The 12,226-nt window shown below is 33.6% G+C and overlaps 1 long non-coding RNA gene across 1 annotated transcript; it reads left to right on the forward strand.

The window, feature by feature from the left end:
* On the forward strand, positions 1–9,734 carry LOC134527247 (uncharacterized). Its single transcript, XR_010074134.1, has 2 exons — positions 1–2,768; positions 4,803–9,734. It is a non-coding gene; the product is annotated as an uncharacterized LOC134527247 (long non-coding RNA).
* Positions 9,735–12,226: the final 2,492 nt, after the last annotated feature.

Raw genomic sequence — 12,226 nt, forward strand, 5'->3', positions numbered from 1 at the left:
TTGTAAATTTAAATTCTTTGAAACAACGTCGATAAGAGGTTCACCTACCTCTGTTAAACTGTATGATGGTGCATTGTAAAAAATTAGGTAGTCTGACTTAAGTGAGATTGTATTTAGATTGTGTGTGATGCATATGCAATATCTAAGCATATGTATTTATGTTATTATCCTTTTAAAACGTTACATGATGAATTTCGTATACTTTTTAATGTCAACTAACATTATTTATCACGGACTATTACATCCAGATAAAGAATAATTACCACATGTTTGAAGATTAATTGTATTCCGATACGTTTAAAGCATAGGCGTGCGCAGGACTTCAGTATTGGTGGTGCCAGATTACACAACAGCCCTGTCATTCACGGATCCCGAGCCTAAAGCGGGGGGCCGGGGGTCTTCCCCCGGAAATTTTTTTGATTTGAAAGTGCAAAATGGTGGTATTTAAGGTTTTTCCGAACAAAAACATTAAATACACAGATGTAAAAATTTTAACATTTTTTATGACAAATTATGGCTTTGAACGTTATAATCACCAGGAAAACTACTAAACTATTTACAGTTTTAAGCTTTGTTGAGCCATAAAGTAAATTGCACAAATTGTTTGCAGGAATTAATGATCGTGGCTTTGAAAAACTATACTTATATGTTTTCTGAAGACGCCAAATAAATGCTAGATAAAACATTCTCAAATGTTAAGTTTTAAAATCAACAAATGAAGGGAGTTTTTATAACATACCTAAAATATGTAAAATATTAAAATAATAAAAATACACAAATAAGAGTGGGCAAAAGTTTTAACTTTTGGAATACAACAAAAATGTTTTATCGGCGACTGCATATAAGTCATCGAGTAAGCCTATCCTTTTAACTATCTAAACTCTCTCTTTTATTTTTTTAATAATCCCTGGCGGACGGCGGCTATTATTCCGTGCGTCTGCCGAGTGGAGTGAACAGTGGACACCGAGCGCGCATTCTATGTAATTCGAGGAGAACTATGAGAAGTATTTACATTTCAGAAGTTTCGTAGCCGCGGCCCGTGTGTACAACACAAGTAATTGCAACTGGCTTGTTTCCGTGTGTATAGTTGGTTCGATTGATAATTGAGATACTGATAGTGTTATGAGCACGTATCTGTAACTCGACACGATTGGAAAAGATATTATTTTTGGAAATAATACGGATTTTTGTAAGTATGTATTATTTCTGCTTGTAAAAAACAAAATAACGTTAACCCTAATGGTGGTGCCAAGGCACCTGTGGCACCTACCGTGCGCACGCCTATGGTTTAAAGTATTAAAATTTTTAGATTCGACTCATACCATAGTTGTATAAGTGAGGTTTCTTGATTCTGAATCCCTGCATCCGCAATTTCCTAGTGAGCCGCCGGTCAGATTGTCATCCTCTCAGATTGTCGAGGAACCAGATACATTTTTCGTCGAGTAAACTCGAGCTGTCAACCTTCCCACTAATCCTGTGATAAGGGTATAGTAGCTTTATCACGCGCTGCGGCTACAGTTCCTTCGGTTGAAAAAGCCACTAAATCTCACTGTTAAAAGAGAGAACTTCTAGAGCAGAATATTGGAAATAAACATTTACTGACACGGCCTCTTAAGTAAGTTGATAATGTTGATATTGTTCTGCTTTAGGTAGTGGGGGGGGGGGGGGTGGCAGGGTTCAAAAGGATATTAATTGATAAGTCTCTCTTTATTTACTATTTTAAATTTATATTGATTTCTGTTTGCAAAATGAAAACTTTTAATTCACTAAATGCAGATGCCTCTTATCCTTAGTACCCCAACACTCTGCACCCACTACTCACTCACATGTACCACATCACTAACCTGTCTCGCTGGTGTCACCTCAGGTCGCCACACAGTTATTCATCGCCGGAGAACTCACCTGCTCAGTGTTATAGCCAACTACAACTCACTGGTATCACTAGCAACAACTCTAACTCTGGTGTTGTTCTGAGGACTCGCTGGCATCAGAATCTCTACTCTATCCTGGTTGGCTGGTTCTTTAAGTACTTTCTGTCTGGGAAGTTTCTTGCCGCCCTCCAATTGTGTTGTGCAACCAGATCACCGTTCCGACTCGGAAGGCCACTAGTAGGAGTTGAGATACAACCGAAGAAGCGTCCAGACATTGTGATGCCTGGCGGAAAAAGAGTAGCAGCCAGATGACTTGTTTCCCACATTCCAGGCCAGGCTCCTTACACAGATGGTGGGGAAGGCGTATCCAGGCAGACTGCCTGTCTCGTAACGATCTTCAGTAACATATGTATTTTTGAAGTGAAACTTCTTTGCTGAGGGGGCTACAATTGTAGTGTGTTATGAGAATTCTGATCACATGAGAGGATAAGTTAGGTACATGGTGGGGGAACGGGTTTAGGAGGAGATGGCAGGGGAGAGGTAGAAATGATGCAGCATACTTTCACACTTGCATCCTTGCACATTTGCATGCTTGCATGTTTGCACACTTGCATCATTGCACACTTGCATCATTGCACACTTGCATCATTGCACAATAGCATAATTTAGCGCTCACATTCTTGCTTGCATATTTTTTTTTTGGATCTGTGACTTTAGCCAAAGTGAATTATGTTTCCTGTACCTAATAATATAATAAGCAAGAAGTTTCACGTGTCGTGTGGAGACTCCCCGCACATATTTTTTTGTATAAGGTTTTCAAGAATTTAAGTTATGAGATAGATCAGAGTATTCCAACTGTGCTCCCTGATTGATTCCCAGGTGCTCCATCATCGTCAGGTATGAAAATGACAAAAATTAGTTCATTTTGTAGATTTAAATAATAAGTAATATTGCCTCCATTTTCATTATTGTCTCTTTTATTATATACACCTTATTCATTCTTCCATGTAAATATCAAGTTTAATATGTATAACTAGCTGCAATACCCGGCGTTGCCCGGGCTGAACACAAGGTGCAGTTAGTAATTGTCTTCTTAATTTGAATGTCAAGTGTGAAAATTAAATTATATCACTTTCAGATCCCGACAGACGTTGTTCTGCCAGTTTATAGTTATTTACCTGGTCTGTATGTAATTTAGACTTTATAAAGCAATATAGAAAAAAAGCTGAAAAAAAAGAGATTACTAATATTGAAAAGATTCCATTATCTAGCTAATGCTCGGCCTGCATTCCAATGCCTCATTCATGTTTGTTTTGTAATATGTGTGAAGTAGTTCCACATATACAAATCATCTATCCGTCTCTATATATATATTTATCTCTATCTACATCTATATACATCTATGTATCTCTCTATCTCTATTTATCTCTTTATATCTACATGTATACTTCCCACTATCTCTATATCTTCTATATATGTCTATATAGCTCTATACATCTATAGGTATATCTCTTTATCTAGCCCATTTCATTCTCTATACCTTGCTCTATTTCAACTTATCTCTCCGTCTCTATCTCACTCTATATATATATATATATATATATATATATATATGTGTGTGTATGTATATATATATATATATCACTATCTCTGTCTCTCTTTTATATTTAAATAAATTGTGTAATGCGTGCGCACTTATACAACAAAAACAGATGAAGTGCCGCTATATTAAAATGAAATAAACACATTTTTTGACACGATTCGTCCTCCAACTATTAAAAAATAGTTATACCGTCTCAGTAGGTAACCTTCATGGGCATGCGCATAACAAATCACCAAAATTTCATCGCAATCGGATGAATGGTATAGGAACGCATACGGCACAAACAAACAAAAATTAAAGACATGACAAACGCATCAAACGATTGTGCGTTTAAAATTCAAGGCAACTCTATCTATTGACGAAGTTAAGAACAAAACTGTTATTAGCGCCTTTATTTTGCTAGCCACTGCGAGCTCCACTAAGCGGACTGGTCTCACCAAGGAGAAAAATATTAATTTGCCAGACCTTACTATGTGTATGATCGTGTGTCAGACATAGAGAATGACACTCACACACTATTTGTATGTCTATAACCTATGATTTTTTCTGTTATAAAATGAAATTATCACTTTTTCACTCCCTTAGGGATGGAATTTCATTTTAATATGGGGTCTATGTGTTCATCCAGGTTATAAGCTAGCCGTAGGCCAAATTTCATTCAAATCCATTTAGTAGTTTTTACGTGAAAGAGTAATAAACATACATCCATACTTACAAACTTTCGCGTTTATAATATTAGTAGGATATAACATAGATAGAACTAAACATTGATTGGGGCTCTATGACAAATGTTTGCTTCTATAAGGGTTCCGTAGCTGAAAGAGTATGACAACTGCGGAGTTAGAAGTTTAAATGAATATATAAATGTGTTGTTTATTGGCTATGATTTCAGATATTTCATTGGTTTTTAAATTCATCTCAGTAATAATTGTCAATTGTTATTGTTCAGTTTAGCAGCAGCTTTGTTATTTTTATTTGTAAATCACAATAACCAGAAAATTGTGAACAAGTTTTTTTATTGTTTGAAAATTTCAATACTCACAAATATAAACAAATATAAAGAAATGAGATAAAGTATATACTTTTCTGAGGTAACAGGTGTAACATTGCAGAATTCCCACCCCCTGCTATTTTTCTCATTTGAATAAGACTATTTTTATGTTTTTGTGAATTAATTTTTATAATTATTTTTATTTTAAATATTTTGTTGGTGTTCTAATTATTATTATTATTAATTTAAGTTATGTTTAGTAGTGTTTTATTATTTGTTTACTTCATAATTGAAAATTAACATGTGTATTATTTATGTTTTTTTATATGTTTTAAAGCATAGTATGGATAGTTGGCCGGTAGTTTTCGTAAACAGTCTAGAAAGAGTGAATATAAAGGACATGGGCGCGACACACTGTCGCCAGCAGATCATTTGTCACACCTCAAGATAGTGCGTCGTTGGAAAATCCCAGCACATGAACGTGTAATTGTGCACCAAGAAACTGGAACTTTCGCTGGGCGCAGTCTCGCCAGCCAATCAGGGCGAACCATGAGGTGGCGTGATGTGTATCCCCAGGCCAGTATTTTTCAGGAAATAATGTGATTGGTCAGTCGGTCCACGGGGTTGCCTCCCTTTGTTTCGTCTTATAAAGGGACGGTAACTGTGTGGTGAGTCTACAGTAGCAGTCGTGAAGTAGCAGTCGTTCAGTAGTCGTCTACAGTCGGGCAGTAGTGGTGGTTGTTGTCCGGTCGGCCCAAGGTGCGGCCGCACCGGCGGCATTTTGTAAGAAAAAATGTAACTTGTAACAAGAAATTAAAAATATATATATTTATATATAAACGAATCTTTAATAGTGTTTTCAATTGTATTTGTTATTATTCCGGGTTGCCGAGCCAGACGAACTCTGGAATGTAACACAGGTTGGATGTATTAGCTCTTTGAGCTCAGGGGCTAAATAGTTTGGTGGTTTTTTTTTTGTCGACATCACACGTATAAGAAACCTTAGGTAGGGAAACTGTGGAAGGAATCATTCAGAGCCTGTTGTAATCAAAAATCCCGGCACAATCCGGAAGTGATTTCAGGAAATCATTGTAATTCAAAATTAGGAAGTCTGGTCTGAGATTTGAGCTCGGTTAGTGCCTAAGAGCTATGATGAATAATGGATCCGACATCACAGTTATGACTTTTGCTTTTACTCAAAGAATGTACTTACATGCAGGTTTTGTTTTTTCAGCAGTGTGCCTGTATGGAATTGTGTGTTTACAGTTTTATTTATGTTGTAATAATAATTATATTAGTGTTCTTTAACTAACAATAGTCCTTCAATATTATGTTTGTAAAATCAACAATTTGTGCAATTTTGCTGTTAAAAATAATTATTAAAACAAAACAATTGTAACTGTTTAAAATCATACACTGCTTATCAATATTTAAGATTTTTTAAGGTACACAGTCATCAAGAATTACTGCGCATTCTAAACTGTTATTATAAAATAACTCTTTGTGCATTTGTTGGTTAGTCGCAAACTATGCTACCACATATTTACTAAATGTTGTTTTCAAGCGTGTGTGTGCCCTCACACACACACATGTACACATGAGAGAAAGAGACAAAGAGACATACAGATAAAGAAACATTGAAGCAGAGAAAAACAGAGTGAGAGACAGACAGACACACGAAGGGACACAGGGAGGTAACATGAAACAGCCTTGTAAAATATATGAAGTAATCTTAATACTACATAGGCTTACTTAATAATATTAACTTGTTTGAAAGGAACACAATAAACTGATATTCAATTTTCTTTTATCACTATTAGTGCTTAATGCTGTGCCCCCTTATCTCTTTCAGAGCAAGAGAACACAATCTTTTAACACCCTGCTGGTTTTACAAACAAATATTTTAAAAAAATAGCAATCACCAAAAAGGCTTTCTATCAACTTACCAACTCTAGGTGTTGAGAAAAAATTCAATTAAACACAGTTTCCAAATAAATTATATTTTGACTTGGGGCTCTTTATGAAATCAACGACCTCAGTTATTTGTATTCAGAATTATTTTATTACCCACAGAAAATGTTCATAAAAGTACAAAAGCATTAAAGAGCCGGTGAACTAAGTTAACAATCACCTATAATACTCAGGTATGTAACACTATTAAAAAATATTAGCTAAAATCAATATAAAATATATAGGGAAAAATAAGTTACTTAAAACTACTTCTTGGTTATGTATACTGATTATTTGATAAATCTTTTTACCTGTGCCTTAACTGGCACCAATGAATAAAACGGTGCATATTTAAAAAAAAAAAACAATTTCAAATTACTTAGCTTTCCAGCAATATTAAATTACAATTAAAGTCAACAACCAAGTATATTATTAATCTTAACAAATATGTATTGTAAATGTTTGTTAGCTGGAAAGTCAGGCAAAAAAAATCTAAGGACTTCAAATTTGTTTCTCCACACAACTTTGCATTGCTTTCTAGTCCAGTTCTTTGATACAAAACCATTTGATCGCTCATGAGTTAAAAATTGAAGTTTCCAAAGTAAGACTACTGTAGCTAGTCTAGCCATACTGAAATCTGCTAAAACATGCGAATCACCAATCCACGACAATGTCGTCAACGTCTTATATCAGCCATGCCCAATTCTTGATGGATAAGTATCAAAAAAAGTACTTACAGGAAGTAGCTTGGCTTCTGGGTTGTAGCCGTGTCCTTAGCGAATAATTCACTGATGTTTCAGTCAACATTATCAGGGAGCAGTTACCTACTGAAAGTCGTGAAAACCTGTGAACATTATTAAAAGTACTTACAGGTTCGCTGCCACACTGGTACTGCGTAAACCTTGTAACACTTTGGCTCGTCAATATACATGATGATATTGTTCCAATTTAATTATTGGTAAATAAAATGTTGTGCACTGCAAAGCCAAGCTATTAGTATTTGTTGAACACAGGAAACAGTGCGCGCCGTGGACGCACGTCAAGCGTGCTTCCAGAAGAATGCAGTCGCCCACTCTAGTCTCTTTTTCACGCAACATTTTTCTTCAGCAACACAATGTGTCGTACTTGCACACACAAATCTAATATTGCCAACTGTCTGTCTAGCCTCGTAACTAACTATTTGCGACTCCCTGTGCGACTTCTATTTATTATCATTTTTACTTGCATTAAAGTCTTGTTACCTCTTCCTTCTTTTACCAACTCTGTTTAACATCAGGTCCGCAACAAATAACAATACCTCGGAATCTGAAATAAACTAAGACCAAATAAATTAACCAAAAACAATATTAAAATTATAAAAATCTGAACCAAAATTAGTTAACCGAAAAAATAGTTATTTACATTGATGCAAAAACAAGTGTAAACAGACATAGGCGGATTAAATTAGTTACATCTAAAAAAAAAGGCAAAGGTGAGGCAGAAAATTCACAAAATTTAAAGAATTTTTATTCCTAAGTTAAACAATTCTCTCAAATAAATTTTAACTGTGTTATAAAGATGACAATTATTTAGCTATCCTTACTTGTTCAAAAAATTCATGAAAATGAGACTTTGACATGGTATTATGCAAAATCTTTACAAGATTTTTTCTACAAAAGTTAAGTTACCTAAAGAGGATACAAGTTTGGCAGTGTTTCATGTAAATTTACACAATGTGACATATATAACTTCTAGTATGTAATTTTGTCAAACCTCTGCTAGTCCACCAACTCAGATATGTAAGGTGAATAAGTCCATCACTCTCTCGCTGGAGTGGCAAACATTAAAATAAAAATTTATAAATGACTTTACTAAATACTTTGTGCCTGAGAACGATGCAAAAAGGAAAACATTAGCGTAGGCAGGGCAATTTGCATGAAATTTGACTGTTGACTTTATAAAAAATAAACATGATTTTTATAAAGTTACTAACATATTTAGTAATAAAACATGCAATTACAAGTAACACCAAAAACCATTAACAAGAAGTAAAGTGGTAACCTGATTAAATTGTCTCACAGAAAATATTTAATAAGTAATCCAAAATGTTTTTTTGCTTAAAATATACACAAAATTTATTTCATTCTATTTAACTAAAAACTAAGGCAGCCAGAAAACATTCTTTTACCTTTGCAACATAAATATGGGTACACAAAATATATAAATATTAACAATAATAAAATAAAGTTTTCTATAAGTTTTTAATTTCACCAAAAATTATTAAAACAAGGTCCTTAAAAAATTATCAGTCCATTGTCACTTGATAATCCTACGATCAAGGCACAGCAATTAAATTGAAACAATATATAATCATCATTACAAAATGCAGTTTGTTTCCATGTCTCAAACTTAAGGGCGCCGTCTGGCTAGAGAGTAAACGCGTGACCGCGTACATAGCATGTCGTTCTTGCTCGGAGCTGAGTGGCGACATTCGGAACTACTCTTATCTCCTCCTCACTGCCCCACCCCACTAGTACCCACCCTCCTCCCCAAGCCGACACTGCTGGCCAGATAAGAGCTGCCCTGCTGCCTCGCCATGTGTCTGAATCACTCTGAGTCCTTTAGTTTACCGTAGCCGGCGTGCCAATTGCATGTATTTTTAGTGTAGCGATATAGAAAAATACTTATTTTAGTGGTTGATAGTAACATGTTAACACTAAGTTATTGTGTATATGTCACATGGACAAATGTGACTGCATACGTAAAAAATAATTCTCTCTGAATTACTGACTTAGAAATACATGTCTGGACACTACTTTACAATGATGGTTGATTACAATGTGATGTTTTCCCGGTTATTCGCAAAACTACTTCAAAACCTCTATGGTGCCACCAGCACAGTCACGCTGTGAATGAGCATTTTAATTTACATATATTTAATTCCAAAAATGTTTAACTTTTGATTTTTTCTTAATTTTTATCTATATATTTTTTAAATTTTGATCGGTTACTAAATTAACAGCATTTCTGCACCAAGGGCGCGGGCAGTTTTATTCAGTCTCAAGGGTGTCATAAATACGTAGGCAAACGCAAATTTCCAGACTAAAATCAGTAGTAGCGATATTTTAAATACAAATAATTTAAAAGGCACACATTTTTACTAACGGCTGTTACATTTTGAGTTTTGATGATGGAATTTTTTTTTAAGTTTAAGAATGTTTGGTATGAAATAAAAAGTAGATAAGTTTTAAAAAAGTTTGATAACAAATGAAAAGAATCTAAATCATCAAAGAAAAATATTTATTCAATAATATTAAATCTTCAAGTAACAAAATAAAAATATACTTTACAGCAAAAAAGATTTTCTTCAAGGCAGCTGCAAAATAAATTTTTGTCATTCAACTTTCTTCATAAGCACTGCTCTAAACAGTTTTTCCAGTATGACAAATTGAGTAAACGAAATCCATCCCTCTCGGCACAGACTACAGGTTTAGGTAGATTTCGAAGTACCTATCGCTTCATGAAATGTTCAAAAAACTTCTATAAACTTCTGTAACTTTTTAAGCATCCTGTACGTTCTACAATATTAAAAATTAATCGAATGAACACTGTCTTATTCCATGGCCCAAAACTTTCTTAAAAGATTTAGTTCAATTCATCCAGGACTGAATAATATAGAACGTATTTCATATTACGCCTACGCATTTATTACCTTCTAACACTACTTTTCATACCTTGCACTAATAAGTGGTCACAAAAAAAATTTGCTTTGGATCATTGTTTATGATAATATGAAGATAGTAAAAAAATAAATTTCAACATATTTTATAGGAACTATAAAACTTTTTTCAACCTCTATTATAACTGTAAATAGTTTGTCATATCGACAATTGTTTCAGCCAAAGGTTTTGGATAATGTTTAGGAATTTTGCAATAAATTATTTCATTTTTGATAGTATATCAACTAAAAAGTTATGATTTTTTTTTGTCTTTTAACCATTTTTATTCCCACGGCTTGCAGTAATGGCTGGTTACATAATATTTTACTTCATATAAACGTTCTTGACAATATATAGAAAGTTAAATAAAAATATGAATGTCTTTGATAGTGTCGGTACATGGTACGGAATTTTGTTTAGTTCTTTTTATCTCCACATGAAATTTTTTTCAACTTCTTGCGGTCTAATCAAAAATTGTTTTCGACCAAAGTTTTAGATCAAAAATAAAAATATACATTTAACATTAATTGTTATATAATTCATTTTTAAGGGTTTTACCATAAATAAGAACGTATTTAATATTGTACATGGTATGGGAATTGAGTTTTTTTATATTTCTACCCTTGCTATTTACAACCCCTTGAGCAATCGTTTGGCTCATAAAAAATTGTTTCAGACAAAAAAATTTGTTAAAAATTATAACATTTACAAACAATACTAACAGATTTGATGATGTGTCTACTAAGGAAGTTACGAACTTTTCTATCCTCAATCTCATGTTTTTTCCGACCCTTGCATTTATGGTTGGTCGTATCAAAAAATGTATTCAAAGGTTTTTGGTATTGCTCCTACGTGTTATAATACGTCCAAACGATGCAATATTTGTCATACTATGGGATTTAAAGCGATTGTTAAGTTACCTAATCAAAACCTTCCCCATTTTACCCCTTTGGTGGGATTATGCCCATTAAAGAATTCGACCAAAATTTTATTGCTATATTTTATTTATCAGTTCGGAAATTATTTGTGCACAATTAAGGCAGTATCGTGTCCATAAATTGTATATGTATATACACATAAACGTTTGATTTCACGATGGCTTCGGTATCTATACAACATTAAACGAAAAATTCTCTGAAAATTTTCCTGCAGTCGCACTTTGGAAACGGCTTCAATAACAATAGGTAGTCTTTCTTCGAAATATACCTAAGAAACCACAAACCAAACAAAATAGAAGAAGAAAATAATGCATAGAGATAACCCACAAAATAAAATTGTTTTTCAATATAGAACTGTGTTAAATATTTATTAAATTTTTGAATGTATTTACATACAGTCCAAAAATAAACATTTTTTTTCCAACAATGTCCACACCTTTACTTTCTTATTTATGCAGATACCAATTTTACATGTTCTGTTTGAAATCACCTTCTGCATTCAGTTTTCTCGAACTCACCACACACATATGCACGAGCACATTTAAACTGGTTTTCTTGTTAAACATCATTTCCCAATCTGAATGACACTTGGCATATTACCTGTATAAATACTAGTCCTATAAAAAGTACATTGTAAAACCCAATATTTAAGTTGAAATTAAACCACCGTGTTTTCTAAATATCTTCATTGAAGGACTACATCATGACACGTTAGTGTGGTTCTGACAAATAAAATGTAAGATTGAGCAGCGAGCTTGATAACATCTTCAAAATCTTGTTTGTAAATATCATAAATCCTTTCAACCCATTACAATCCCTCTGCTTATGAATGTGTTAACTCACTATCACCGTTATGGAAATAAATTCCATATTGTTTTTGTTTCCTTCTTAAATATATATGTATGTTATTTATAAATATATTTATAATATAATTTTTAATATTGTTCTTACATAGTCCACAGACGATACTGAACAAAATTGCTACCTATTATTTACTTAGGTTCTCTCTTATGGGAAGATTGTGGGTTTAGTTTGGGTCCACCAACTCTGGTAGTAATGAATTCATGTAGAACTGTATAAGTTTATCTTCCATTAAACGTTTCCAGAAATGGTCATCTTTTGTGATTTTCTGAAAAAGCATTCCTTTTGGAGTCCAAACGACAAAAAGGCAGAAT

The sequence above is a fragment of the Bacillus rossius genome, chromosome 1 (assembly GCF_032445375.1).
Source record: "Bacillus rossius redtenbacheri isolate Brsri chromosome 1, Brsri_v3, whole genome shotgun sequence".
Taxonomy (NCBI): Eukaryota; Metazoa; Arthropoda; class Insecta; order Phasmatodea; family Bacillidae; genus Bacillus; species Bacillus rossius.